Source organism: Rhinolophus hipposideros, assembly GCF_964194185.1.
Source record: "Rhinolophus hipposideros genome assembly, chromosome: X".
Lineage (NCBI taxonomy): Eukaryota > Metazoa > Chordata > Mammalia > Chiroptera > Rhinolophidae > Rhinolophus > Rhinolophus hipposideros.
This window is the reverse complement of record NC_138046.1, coordinates 22,421,084-22,435,944: the sequence shown is the minus strand read 5'-3', so window position 1 is coordinate 22,435,944 and position 14,861 is coordinate 22,421,084. Positions and strand designations below refer to the sequence as shown.

Sequence of the window (14,861 nt, the reverse complement as noted above, 5' to 3'; positions counted from 1 at the left end):
GAGTGCTGTTAGTGAGATTAACTACAGCCCCCATCTCTGCAGCTGGTCTTGGGCTGCAATTGACAGAACCTCCTTCCTTCACTAACCATTCTAAGTCACTCTCACCCTTAGCTACTGCCCTCTGGTGGCCTCAGTGGCTTACTGGCTGACCTGACCCAGACCCTCGTCTCTGAAACAACTGAGCCCATCCATGTTCTTTATGCTCTTTTCAGGCTGGGGCTGCTGTACCTGTCCAAGTACAGTCACCATTGGGCAAAGGAATATTAACACATGCCCAAGTGGCATATATTTCCACACATATTTCTCCACACCCACATTGTGTAACAGCAGCCCTCCTCCTGATAATCAGAGTTGTTTGCCCCTTCCAAGCCACTGACCCCGCTTCTGGCCTGCTGATCCCTGAACATAAGGAGCCTAAAATGCCCAGGCAGCAGCTGTAGCTTAGAATTCAGTGGGTTTCTTGCTATGCTCCCCCAAGAAGGTGTGCTCTTTTTGAAAACCAGGTCCTCTAGTTCTGTAGAGTTATAAGGATGGTAAGCACAAAGTTCCTGTATTAGTCAGTATTCAATCAGAGAAGGAGGACCATTAAGAGATTTTTATTTTTATATCTATATCATCTACATCTATCTATCTCTCATCTATTGACATAGACATCAGAGATTTCACCTTAATTGTGGGAGCTAGTTAAATGAGCTCTGTAATATTTACTTCTAATGCAGGAGTTTGAAGTCGGCAGGGCAGTTGGGAGGGGGCAATAAATATAAAGTTGGGGAGAACAAGGACAAACTAGATCACAGAAGCATGAGCTGGACCCCAGGGAGATGAACTGGAGTCTGTATCAGTCTCTCATCTCCAACTTTGATGATGTGGCTATCCTGCACATCATGTTGAGGGGAGGGTGTAATAGTAGCTGCAGGCCTGGTTGTTGCCCCACACCAGTGAGGTGGGCCAGTAGATAAGTGACAATATGTGTGAGTTGCAACTACACCTGGTGCCCCTGCACTGAATTGCCAATGTAGAAACTATACTCATATGTTGGATTCCTGCTTCATCAAGCCCCACCCAATCTGCAAGACATCTCACAGGTAAAGGAATTCTTGGAAATGTAGTTCAGTCTAGGCACGTTGTCACATTACAAGCCTACCGCATTCCCGCAGTGGGTCATTAGGAGTGATGGTCATTGGAACCAATCCCACTTCCACCCTTTGATTCCCAGACTATGTATTCTTCCAACTGAGAATACGGTGCTGTATAAAATTCTTTGATTCGGTGTATATAAGGCATTCTGGAAGATGGCACTCCATTCGTATAGAGTATTACATACTTTGCCTCAATTTTTGAATGATATTTTTGCTGGGTAAAGAATTTTTGCTTGATTTTTTTCCCTTTGAGTATTTTAAAGATGTGGCTTCACTGTTTTCTCATATGCATTGTTCCTTTGTTCCTTTACACATAATTTTTTCTAGCTGCTATTACCGGTTTTAAGTAATTTATTATCATGTGCCTTGGTGTTGTTTTCTTTGTGTTTCTTGTACTTGAGGTTCACTGAGCTTCGATCTGTGGATCTATAAGTTATATCTTTAAATATTTTTCTCTCCCTCATCATTCTCTCTGAAGCTGAGCTTTCAGCTGGCTAGTCTATCAGACCAGCAAATTCTGAATGATGTGGTACGTAATGTGGCCAGTGGTCCTGGGCCCTCTCTTGCAACCCCTTGCTGTAAAGTTTGTCTTCCTGGTCTGACACAATGTTCTGTGGGATCCGATGCTGGTGGATCAAATACTCCCTAAGTCCTGAGAAAGAGATACTGGCTGACGCCCTGCAGGCAGGAAAGCTAAACCCATACTTAAAATATGTGTCTATTCCTATGAGAATGAACCATTGGCCCTTTCAGGATAGAAGGAGCATAATGTTATGAACTTGCCATCAAGTTGCCCTATGGTCTCCTCCAGGAATGGTGCCATACTGAGGGCTCTGTCGTGGTCTCTGTACTTGGCAGGTTGAACATTCCGCAGTAGCAAAGGCTAGAACAGCCTTGGTAACTGGCAGTCCACTCTGTTGGGTCCATGCATAGCTTCCATTTGTTCCACTGTGCCCATCATGCCATCACTGGGATGGCCAATGACAAAGGCTGGCTGATGTCAACTGCCCAGGTCATTTTGTCCACTTGGTTGTTCACTGCCTCCTCTGAGCTATATGCTCTCTGGTGGGTGTTAACACGGGATGCAAAGATCTTCTTGCTTAGAGACCAATCTCACATGTCCAACCACATGCCTCTGCCTCAGATCTTGTTCTCGATCATCCAGTCTTTTTCCTTCCAAACCCTACTAGCTAGCCAGGCCATTCACCACTGATCATAAATTCATAAATATTTTAACCTTGGGCCACTTCTCTCTCCACCCAACGTGGGTAATCAAATGCATCAAGTCCCTCATCCCCCAAGTGAGGCTATATTTCAGCCATTGTCCAGTTTTGGCTTGCACTCTCACATTGACCCAAGCCTTCCATAAACCAAGCTTCTTCCTCCTGCTTCAGGTGATCTGATGGGGTACCCATAGTGCTGTAGGCATGAACTGAGGGAGATGCACTGGTACAACAGTGGTGTGTGTCATGGGCATCTGAGCTACCTGATCTTGAAGTTTTCTTGTGCCCTTTAGTCCTGTTAATAGTCACTTCTGGATACTCCCCATTTCATCTTTTGATAGATTGTTGCTGGGTCTGCCTTACCGTATGATTTAGTGGGTTCGATAAGACCCAATTCATGATAGGCAGTTCTAGTTGCATGGTTACTTGGTGTCCCATGGTCACCAGGGCCCAGTAGCATACCAGATGTTGTTTTTCAACTACTCTTGTGATTCTCTTCTGCTGATGGCATGGCCTTGCTCCAGAGCCCCATGGGCTTGCATTGTGATTCTTCCACAGAGGTTGGCCACAGGTTCTATACTGCATCTTTTCCCACCACTGATACCTACAATACCATATGATCTGCCAGATTGTATGCTCCAGGTGGCAGGGCAGCTTGCATGGAAGCTTAGACTTGCAGAGCCCTTTACTGCTCTGGGCTGCAGTCACAGCCGACAGCCTTCCTGTCACCTGGTATAAGGGATGGAGTAGAATTCCTAGGTGTGGGATGTGCTGCCTCTAGAATCCAAAGAGGCTCACTAGATATTGTGATTCTTTCTTTGTAGCAAAGGTGCAATGTGCAAGAAGTTGTCTTTAAAGGGAGTGCCGCCGCATACCCCTGACCACTGGACCTCTAAAAATATGGATCTGGTAAGCATATGAATTTTTGTAGGGTTTTTATCTCCCACCCTCAGGAGTGCCTGTGTCTTACTAAGACGTGGCACACTACCTACCTCTTGCTCTTCTGGTCTGATCCACAAAACATCATCAATGTAATATGCTGATATGATGTTCTGCATGATATCCAGATGGTTGTGATCTCTTTGTACTAAATAGTGACAGAGGGTAGGGGAGCTAATACAGCCCTGGGACAAAACTGCAAACGTATACTATTAATATTTCCTTTTCCATTTGAATTCCAACTCTTTCTGCTTCTCTTTTCTGATTGGAACAGAAAATACAGTGTTTGCCAAATCAACGGCCATGAACATGTAGTTGAAGTTATATGAATCTGCTCCCACAAAGATACCATATCTAGCACAGCAGCTGTGATTGGAGCTACTACTTGGTTGAGTTTGTGGTAGTCCATAGTCATCTCCCACCTGACTTCTGCAGGCACAAGACTGGTAAATTCAGTGGAGATAAGATGAAAATCACCACGCTGCCTCCTTTGGATGCCTAAGGGTGGCACTAATCTGTACCCCTGCCCCCATGGGATGATATACTATCTTGGTCAGGGTTGGTGGTCGTGGTGGTGATGGTTTAGTAACAGACTTCCATTCGGCCTTCCCCCCTGGGGTAGCACTTATCTCACTGGCCAAAGTCACAAAGCTGTGGTTGTGCCAATCACTCAATTGTACATTGGAGTTCTTGCACTCATTGGATCTCCTATGAACTGGATCTTGGCCAGGACTCCATTTATTACCTGGTCTTCATGTTTCCACTCTCACAGGTGGCCATGATGGTGTTTTGGGTCTCCAGGTATCTATGTCAACTCAGGCTCTAATACTCCTCAAAATATCTATGTGTACCCTTTCTCCAGTGCATAGTTAGCCAAACAAATGGCCAGAGTTTCCTTTGCAGAAGGAAAGAAGGGAATCACTACAATTTATACTTGTGGTATTGCAGGGTCCTTTCTCCCAGGGACCCAACCACATTTTCTATCAGTGAGTTCTGGGTTTGAAAACTGGCTCAGGTCTGGAAACTGGACAGGGGATCATGAATTTTTATTGAAATGACTGCCCTCGGCCTCCCAGATTTTTTCTGCAATTACAAGCTGAGTAGTACCCTTTTCAGCGGTCCATAAACTTTGCCCCTAGGAGGTGCCATGTTCCACTAACCATCTCCATAACTCTGTGGGTCGGGCCCTTGGCTGCCATGTGAACTTTATTTTATAATAATTTCAAGTTCCTGGCTTCTGGCAGTTAAGCACCACCACCTCGCTTCTGTTGTTTTGGGTATTATCCTCTACAATGTTATCAGTGAGCTAAGTTTATAACAGCTTTTTCTACTGTCAGTCCTGGACTGCAGGGGAGGCCAACACTGAACATTTGAGTGATGCCAGTGTCCCTCCCACCAGTGCATTCCTGATGGCCTTGTTAAATATTGTGCCCTCTGCATCTTCCCATGGAGTACAATCTTCTGGTGTGTCTTGTGGCTGTACATGGTGATATCCACTCTAGGATGCCCACCCACTTCCTTGAGCCTTCTAATCCCATCCTCAACTATTTGCCACAGCAGTTCTGATGTTTCAACTCCACTCAGCATAGGCAATAACATTTTCTTTCTAGGAGCCATCCTATTAGAAAGTTTGTACCGTTTCCTGGTGATCATAATAGAGTGTTAAATCCTGTATCTCAGGAAAGCACTCAATAAACTCATTAACCTCTTTCTTTTGGTAAGGTAAACCATCCAAGCAGTTTTGATTCATTCATATTCATAAATACAGCAGCTTCATTAGAGACTTTAATTTTCCTCTTCAGTTTGAATGTTAGAAGTTTCAATGTTTTGCATGTCAAGAAGGTACAGTAAGCAGAGATCATCCCTGCACTGCTATCTTCATTTACCTGCTAGAAGTAAAAATAAGTTAAGAAAAATGATTATCATATATATTTTTTCTCTCTTCCTTTTGAATGTATACAATGTAACCATAGTGACAGACTTGAAATTACAATAACCAAACAAAACCAAGATAGTTGTTGTCCACTTTCATTGGCAAATACAGCACAGAGGACATTGTCTGTAAATTGGGATGTCATCAAAGAGGAGGTGGTGTAGGCTCATTTCCTTTCTTACTCTCTCTCTTTTTTAATTTATTGGGGTGACACTTGTTAGTAAAATTACATAGATTTCAGGTGTACAATTCTGTATTACATCATCTATAAATCCCGTTGTGTGTCTACCACCCAGAGTCAGTTCTCCTTCCATCACCATATATTTGATCCCCCTTACCCTCATCTCCCACACCCCACCCCCTTTACCCTCTGGTAACCACTAAACTAGTGTCTGTGTCTATAAGTTTTTGTTTCTCATTTGTTTGTCTTGTTTTTTTCTTGTTTTTGGTTCATACACCACATATCGGTGAAATCATATGGTTCTCTGCTTTTTCTGTCTGACTTATTTCGCTTAGCATTATACTCTCAAGATCCATCCATGTTATCACAAATGTTCCTATATCAGCTTTTCTTACCACCGAATAGCATTCCGTTGCGCATATGTACTGCAACTTCTTTATCCATTCAAATATCGAAGGACATTTTGGTTGTTTCCATGTCTTGGCCACTGTAAACAAAGCTGCAATGAACATTGGAACACACGTGTCTTTATAGATAAATGTTTTCAAATTTTTTGGGTAGATACCCAGGAGAGGGATTGCTGGGTCATATGGTAATTCTATTCATAATTTTTTGAGGAACCTACACAATGCCTGCCATAACAGCTGCACCAGTCTGCATTCCCAACAACAGTGTATGAGGGTTCCTTTTTCTCCACAGCCTCTCCAACACTTGCTACTATTTGTCTTGTTGATGATAGCCATTCTGACTGGGGTGAGGTGACATCTCATTGTGGTTTTTATTTGCATTTCTCTGATGATTAGTGATGTTGAGCATTTTTTCATATGTCTATTTGCCATTTGTATGTCCTCTTTCGAGAAATGTCCCTTCAGGTCGTCTGCCCATTTTTCAATTGGGTTGTTTGTTCCTTTGTTGTTGAGTTTCATGTGTTCCTTGTATATTTTGGATATGAGCCCCTTATCAGAGGCACTGTTTGCAAAAATCTCCAATTCGGTTGGTTGCCTCTTTATTTTGTCGATGGTTTCTTTTGCTGTGCAGAAGCTTTTAAGTTTCATATAGTCCCATTCGTTTATTTTAGCTTTTACTCCCCTTGCCTTTGGAGTCAAATTCATAAAACGCTCTTTGAACCCAAGGTCCATAAGTTTAGTACCTATGTTTTCTTCTATGCAGTTTATTGTGTCAGGTCTTATGCTTAAGTCTTTGATCCATTTTGAATTAATTTTGGTACATGGTGACAGATAGTAGTCCAGTTTCATTCTTTTGCACGTGGCTATCCAATTCTGCCAGCACCATTTATTGAAGAGGCTGTCTTTCCTCATTGTATGTTTCTAGCTTCTTTGTCAAAAATTATCTGTCCATACTTATGTGGTCTTATTTCTGGGTTCTCAATTCTATTCCATTGGTCTATGTGTCTGTTTTTCTGCCAATACCATGCTGTTTTGATTAGTGTAGCCCTGTAGTGCAAGCTAAAGTCAGGGAGTGTGATACCTCCAGTATTGTTCTTTTTTGTTAAGATTGCCTTCGCTATTCGGGATCTTTTCCGGTTCCAAACAAATCTGATGATTTTTTGTTGTATTTCTTTAAAAAATGCCATTGGGATTTTGATGGGGATTGCATTAAATCTGTATATTGCTTTGGGTAATATGGCCGTTTAAAATATGTTGATTCTTCCAATCCATGAGCATTGAATGTCTTTCCATTTCTTTGTGTCTTCTACAATTTCTTTCAAAAATGTCTTATAGTTTTCATCATATATGTCCTTCACATCCTTGGTTAAGTTTATTCCTGGGTGTTTTATTCTTTTTGCTGAAATTGCAAAAGGAATTGTGTTTGTGTTTCTTTTTCTGAGATTTCATTGTTAGTATATAGGAATGCAATGGACTTTTGTATGTTGATTTTCCAGCCAGCAACTTTACTGTATTCGTTGATTGTTTCTAAAAGCTTTTTGGTAGAGTCTTTAGGGTTTTCTATATATAGCATCATGTCATCTGCAAAGAGTGATAATTTAACTTCTTCATTCCCAATTTGGATGCCTTTTATTTCTTTCTCTTGCCTGATTGCTCTGGCAAGGACTTCCAACACTACGTTGAAAAGCAGAGGTGATAGGGGACAGCCCTGTCCTGTTCCTGACCGTAGAGCAAATGGGTTCAGGTTTTAATCCCATTAATTATTAGATTAGATGAAGGCTTGTCATAGATGGCCTTTATTATGTTAAGGTATTTTCCTTCTATACCTATTTTATTAAGTGTTTTAATCATAAATGGATGTTGTATCTTGTCAAATGCTTTTTCTGCATCAATTGATATAATCATATGATTTTTCTCCTTTATTTTGTTTATGTGATGTATCACATTGATGGATTTGCAGATGTTGAACCATCCTTGTGCGTCGGGGATGAACCCCACTTAGTCGTGATGAGTAATCTTTAATGCAGTGTTTTATTTGATTTGCTAGAATTTTGTTTAGGAGTTTTGCATCTGTCTTCATCAGAGATATTGGTGTGTAGTTTTCTTTTTTTGTGTTGTCCTTACCAGGTTTTGGTATCAGGGTAATGTTGGCCTCATCAAATGAGTTAGGGAGTACTGACTCTTCTTCAATTTTTTGGAAAAGTTTGAGCAGGATTGGTACTAGATCCCATTTGAAGGTTTGGTAGAATTCACTAGTGAAGCCATCTGGTCCAGGACTTTTGCTTTTGGGAAGGTTTCTGATGACTGATTCAATTTCGTTACTGGTGGTCGGCCTGTTTAGATTTTCCAGTTCTTCATGGTTCAGTCTTGGAAAGCTATATGTTTCTAAGAACTTGTCCATTTATTTTAGGTTATTGAATTTGGTGGCACATAGTCCTTCATAGTATTCTTGGATGATCCTTTATATTCCTGTGGTGTCCGTGATAACTTCCCCTTTTTCATTTCTGATTTTGTTAATTAGTGTCTTTTCTCTTTTTATCTTAGTGAGACTAGCCAAGGATTTGTCAATATTGTTAATCTTTCAGAGAACCAGCTCTTTGTCACATTAGTTTTTTCTGTTGTCTTTTTGTTCTCTATTTCATTTAGTTCTGCTCTGGTTTTTGTTATTTCCTTTCTTCTGCTGACCTTGGGTTTCATTTGTTCTTCTGTTTCTAGTTCTTTAAGATGTAACATGAGGTTATTTATTTGGGATTTTTCTTGTTTCTTGACATAAACCAGTAATTATATAAATTTCCCTCCTAAAACTGCTTTCGCTGCATCCCAAAAATTTTGGTAGGATGTATTTTCATTGTCATTTGTTTCTATGTATCTTTTGACCTCTCTAATTTCTTCTTTGACTCAGTCGTTCTTTAAAAGTATGTTGTTTAATCTCCATGTATTTGTATTTTTTCCTGCTTACTTTTTGCAGTTGATATCCAATTTCAAAGCCTTATGATCAGAGAATATGCTTGGTGTGATTACAATCTTCTTAAAATTCCTGAGGCTGATTTTATGTCCCAATATATGGTCTATCCTTGAGAATGTTCCATGTACACTAGGAAAAAAATGTATAGTCTGATGTTTTATGATGAAGTGCTCTATAGATGTCATTTATGTGCATTTCATCTAATGTGTCATTTAGGTCTGCTATTTTGTTATTTATTTTCTGTTTGGATGATCTATCCATAGTTGTCAATGATGTATTTATGTCCCCTAGTACAATTGTGTTTGGTCAATTTCTCCCTTTAGTTGTGTTAGTAGTTGCTTGGTATATTTTGGTGCTCACTGATTGGGGGCATAAATATTGATGACTGTTATGTCTTCTTGTTGTGTAGTCCCCTTTACCATTATGAAATATCCATCTTACTCTTCTTATTTTTTTCACCCTGAAGTCTGTTTCGTCTGATATCATTATGGCTACACCTATTTTCTGTGGGTACCATTTACTTGGAATGTCAATTTCCACCCTTTAACTTTGAGTTTATGCTTGTCCTTGTAGCTGAGATGTGTCTCTTGGAGACAACATATGATTGGCTTTAGTTTTTTGATACAATCTGCTACTCTGTGCCTTTTTATTGGTGAGTTCAGTCCATTTACATTTAGGGTGATTATTGATATGTGAGGATTTCCTGTCATTCTGTCTTTAGTTTTCTGGTAAGGCTGTGTCTCCATTGTTTCTTTGCCTTTTTGTTGTTGTCTATTATTTCTGTGTGGTGGTATTCTATGATGTTTCCCTCTGTTTCTTTTTTTATTAGAATATATATTTCAGTTCTGGATATTTTTTGAGTGTTTACCCTTAAGTTTATGTAAAAGAAAGTTTCATATTTAGAGTATTCCATTTTCTTCAGCATGCTTACTTTCTCCATTCCCATATTCCGAATCAGGCCTTTACTCTCCTCCTTTTTATGTTGCCACAAATTGTCCCTGTTGATGGTGGTCAAATAGCTTCCTTTAGTATTTCTTGTAGTGCAGGTCGTGTATTAGAAATTTCCCTCAGCTTCTGGATATCTGGAAAGGTCTTTATTCCTCCTTCATATCTAAAGGATGTCTTTGCTGGATATATTATTCTTGGCTCATAATTTCTCTCTTTCAATAGTTTGAATATTTGGTTCCACTCCCTCCTGGCTTGCAGAGTTTCTGCTGAAAAATCTGATGATAATCTAATGGGCTTTCCTTTGTAGGTTACCGTCTTCTTTTCCCTGGCTGCCTTTGTCGTTGATTTCTGACAGCTTCAATACAATGTGCCTTGGAGAAGGCCTGTTGGGATTGAGGTAATTAGGTGTTCTACTTGCTTCTTGGATTGAAGGATCCAGTTCTTTCCACAAGTTTGGGAAGTTCTCATCGACAATTTGTTTGAATATCTCTGTTCCCTTCTTTCTTTCTTCTCCTTCTGGTATGCCTATTATTCTTATATTGCTCTTTCTGATGGTGACAGAAAGTTCTTGTAGAGTTCTTTCATTTCTTTCAAGTCTCAAGTGTTTTTCTTCTTCCATTTTTGTAATTTCCAGTTTTCTATCTTCGATGTCACTGATTCTTTCCTCCATCTGGTCAACTCTACTACCTAAGCTGGTTATTTCATTCCTAATTTCTTCTATTAAGTTCTTAATCTCCAGAAATTCCATTTGTTTCTTTTTTAAAATTTCAATCTTTCGTAAAATGCTCATGTTGTTCTGTGATTGTGTTTCTGAGTTAATTAAACTGCTTTTCTTTGTTTTCATGCATCTCGTTGAGTTTTTTCAGAACTGTAGTCTTGAATTATCTGTCATTTAAGTCACATATTTCCATATCTTTAAGTTCCTTTTCTGGAGACTTTTGTCTTTCTTTCTGAGCTGTCTTGTTCCCTTGATTATTCATGGCAATGACTGATTTATTGTTTCTCTTCCTAGACATCTACAGGAGTGGCTTCTGCAACAGGTGATAGGAAGATGTCTTTCTTTTTTTTTCCAGTACTTGTTGGTAGAATGTTTTATATTCTGTCCGACTGCAGTGTTTTTTTTTCTGTCTCACACGGTAGTGTTATGTTTTCTCTGCAGTATTCCACCTTCTCACACATTGGGGGGATTCCCTGGGAGATGGGCTTCTCCTCTGTTAATAGTTCACCTGGGTCACAGGGCGCAGTGTCCGTGTGGGCATGCAGAGAGCTTTTGAAGTTCCAAAGCTCTTCCTGCACCAGATTCAGAGTTTGTATGTTTCAGCAGTTCTGTTTACTCCTGCAGGGATCCGCCCAGATTCGTGGGGCTATGGGCGGGGTCAGTTGTGAGAGGTGGCCCAGAGCAATGGCGGCCACCACCACCACAGCCCGTCCTGCTTCCACAGCTTCCTTCCCTTTGCCAGAACTAGTCAGGCTGCAAATCTGTGTCTGCAGTCCACAGTTCTCAGAACAGCAAATATCCTGTTCTTTTCATCTGACACTGCTATTGTTCGGCTTCTAGCAATGGGCATGTGGGGGCGGAGAGAGCTCTGGGAGGGTAGGGAGGGGGCAGCTAGTCTCTGTGCCTAAGGCTTCTGTTCTCTGCTTGGCAGTGAGGGCTTAAACCACCATTTTCAGCCTTCTTCCCTCAGTCTTTTCTCCGAGGTCTCTGTCGTGAGCGTTGGGTTCAGCCGTGTTATATGCTGCCCCCTCAGACCTGTGGGCCATAAGCGGAGTCCTAGCAGTCCGAGTTCTTCCCTCTCCTACAGCTGTGGCAGTTCCGGGATGCAGCGAGCTCGGAGCACTGAGCTAGGTCTGTGTGCTGCACTCCCCGGGCTCCATCTCCGCACTTCTCCCTTCCCTCCTCCCCCGTTCGCCGATTCGCCCACCTTGAGGTGGGCCTCTTTGTCTTGCCTGTCTGCTGTGCAGGGAGTCCTTTGTGGAGTTGTTGTTGTTCAATTAGTTGTAAATTCCAGGGGAGCTTTACAGAGGCTCACCTCACGCCGCCATTTTGATAGGAATGTTCTTCTATTACTGTCTTTTAAATTAGGTTCTCTAAAGCAACATCTAAAGGCATAATATCTACAGAGCCCATAGCACCAAAATCTTCCATCTGCACCCGTTCATCCTTGTCTGAGGAGGAGCTCTCTTCGTGCACTTAAGTCGACAGAAGGAGCTCTGGGACAAACAGACTGCGGTCTGCGCCCTTACTTTCCATGAACTGGCACTCTGTTTCAGACATTTTAGGATCATTCAACCTTGTTAACAGAAACTGAGAATTCTGAATAGTTTGATGACTGATTTCTGTGTTAGCTGTGTTGGTTGGTGCTGTGGATTGTGTGATTGGAGTGGTGACACCTCTCGTGTTAGTATGCTGGCTTGTGTTGCGTGCCGTCAGTCTCCAGTTCTACTGTTCCAGTTGTTGTAACTGAGAAGCCGAAGGGCCAGAAGATTAAGCTGTCCTCTTGCAGAACATCTCACCCCTGATAACTGAAATGAAAGTTCAGCTACAGGATCCATGGCTTCCCTATGGGTTGGAAAATGTGAACTCGGAGAAGAAAATCCACCAGTAGAATTGCTAGTAAAGTGTGTGTTTGATCTACAAGCATGATGACCTAATCCCCGGCCAGGGTGCAACATTCTACATACATGTCGAACACCACTCGATTCATCTAAATCTGTAGGTGCTGTGTGTTCAAGTGTTAAGATGAGCTGCACACTTTACACAATAGCCAAGATATGGAAACAACCGAAATGCCCATCGGTAGATGACTGGATTAAGAAGCTGTGGTACATTTATACAATGGAGTATTACGCAGCCATAAAGAAGAAAGAAATCTTATCATTTGCAACAACATGGATGGATCTAGAGAACATTATGTTAAGTGAAATAAGTCAGAAAGAGAAAGACAAGTACCATATGATCTCACTTATATGCGGAATCTAAAGAAAAGACTATGTGAATGAACTAATCAGAAACAGTTTTGGGGACACAAAGAAAAAACCGAGAGTTGTTAGATGGGTGGGGGGGGGGTTGGGGATAAGAGGAAAGGTGAAGGGATTTGGAAGCAGCTGGTAACCACAAGATGGCCTCAGGCTTTTTTTGAAAATTAATTTGGGGAAGGTATTCAATAATGTTGTAAAGATTTTGTTGGGTATCCGATGGACATGCATCCTATTTGGGAGACCACCTCAGGGATACTGTGGATACCTGATCATGGCATTGTACACCAGAAGCTAAACATTAATGAATGCCAACTATAATTTTATATATATATATATATATATATATATATATATATATATATATATATATATATATATATATATATATAAAAGATGAGCTGCAAAGTCATCCGTGATATGATCAGGATTACCTCTAGTTAATGCTGCACATATCGGACAAATCACTTCTGTTGATGTTTCTGTGTAACATGTTCTTGAAGAGATGTATCCGTATTGCCCATTTTTTCCACAACAGGGACAAGTAAAAGACTGTGGCTGCTCTACAGAGAAAGTTTCCCACCATGGTACAAATAAAAATCTACACCTGTCAATATGCACTGCCTGGGGTGGTCAGTTGTATGCCTCCTTGTTGCACCACTTCCATAACAAGATGCAGAAAGATCGTAATTGTAGCAAATTAAACACATATCTGCAACCTCAAAAGTTTCCTTTTAAACATACCTCACAGCTGACACCTTCGTGTCAGGACATCCTAGTTTACCCCGTGGCGGCGCGGCCCCTCCCAGGCTCGGGTTGCAGTGTCCCGCGCGGGATCCCCCGCGCTGCCCACACCAGCCTGCCGCGGGGGCTGGGTGGGTAGGGGAGCACTCCTAAAGGTGGCGGCAGGCAGGTGGTGCAGGGCAGGAATGGGGCCGGGCCTGGCAGCGGCTGAGGTTCTCCAGGAGGCGGGTCCGACGACGTGCCTCTGTGGGTGTCCGCCGTGACTCGGTCACTCTCTGGCCCGCCGGCTCCCAACTGTAGCGTCATGCTCAGCAAATCCTGCTGCTCCCCTCCCCTGGTCCACCCCTGCCCTTCTCAATCACCTCTTATTGAGTGTATCTGTCCCTATCTTGATCAAGCACCCAATCCAGTCTCACCTATATTTCCCTTTCTCCTGTTGTAAGCCAGCTACTTCTTGCAGCTTTTCTGAAGCTTCCTTATCTGGCTCAGCACATTCCCAGCTGGGTAACGCTTAGACTTACTCTAACTACCTGTATAAGGCTAATATCCTGAAAGGGAGGTGAGAATGGGTTCTCAGAGGGAGTATATGTTTCCCTGTAATAGGCCTCTCCATGGTCTTCCAGCATGATGATTGGAGGGTGTTAGGGATGGGGCAGCCCCTGTCTATTAACAGAGGTGCAGGGAAGTCTGGGGAGTCAAGATCTTTGTCAGTACTCACGTAGAAGACTCCATCCGTCTTCCGTAGGATGCTAGATTTTCCCAACCAAGGGCTTTGTCTTGGTTGGGTGTTTAACCTTGGTTGAAATTCAGCCACTCTGTCAAGTCCTGGGCTTGGTTCTCAGAGTTCTAAGCCCTCCCCAAATAGGAGATGCGAGTTCTTTTATATTTAACCAAAGAGGCCTTGTCTTTGATACTTGGCTTTCAATTGCCTGTTACCCTCAGCACTTCATTAAATCTCTAGTCTTCTGAGCTTGGTAGCCACTTAGTTAATGTTCTGTACCTGTATTTCTTTTTTATTATTTGAATAGAATATGGGCATTATTTTATTTTTTAATTTATTATTCTTTAGGGTATACAACATTATTTACTATATGTACGAGGTTGGACAATTAAGTTCCCCAACTCATCCTAGAAAAAGTGCTGCATACCTCATTGCTGAATATCACTACAGTCACCTTCAAAGCACTCCCCTTGGGAAGCTATGCACTGACGCCAGCGCCTAGTCCACCCTTCAAAGCAATTTGGGAACTCTTTCTGAAATGGCCATCAGAGCTGTCGTCGTATTACCCTTGATGTCCTGAATGTCATCAAAATGTCTCCCTTTCAATATTTCCTTTAGCTTTGGGTAAAGAAAGAAGTCATTGGGGGCCAGATCAGGTGAGTAGGGAGGGTGTTCCAATACA

General features: G+C 41.8%; 1 protein-coding gene and 1 pseudogene across 2 annotated transcripts in view; one reads left to right on the top strand and one right to left on the bottom strand.

Annotated features, from left to right (window-relative positions):
* The first annotated feature begins 3,186 nt into the window (after window positions 1–3,186).
* PHF6 (PHD finger protein 6) overlaps window positions 3,187–14,861 on the top strand; it is a 131,887-nt gene continuing 120,212 nt past the window's right edge. Inside the window, exon 1 of the mRNA XM_081042421.1 lies at window positions 3,187–3,271. The gene's annotated coding sequence lies outside the window, so the exon portion shown is untranslated. The remainder of the gene's footprint in view (window positions 3,272–14,861) is intronic.
* Window positions 5,379–13,479, bottom strand: LOC308494981 (E3 ubiquitin-protein ligase KCMF1-like; annotated as a pseudogene). The gene is made up of 3 exons: window positions 13,111–13,479; window positions 11,807–12,477; window positions 5,379–5,417 (listed from the first exon to the last, which is right to left on the bottom strand). The product of its transcript is annotated as an E3 ubiquitin-protein ligase KCMF1-like (transcript).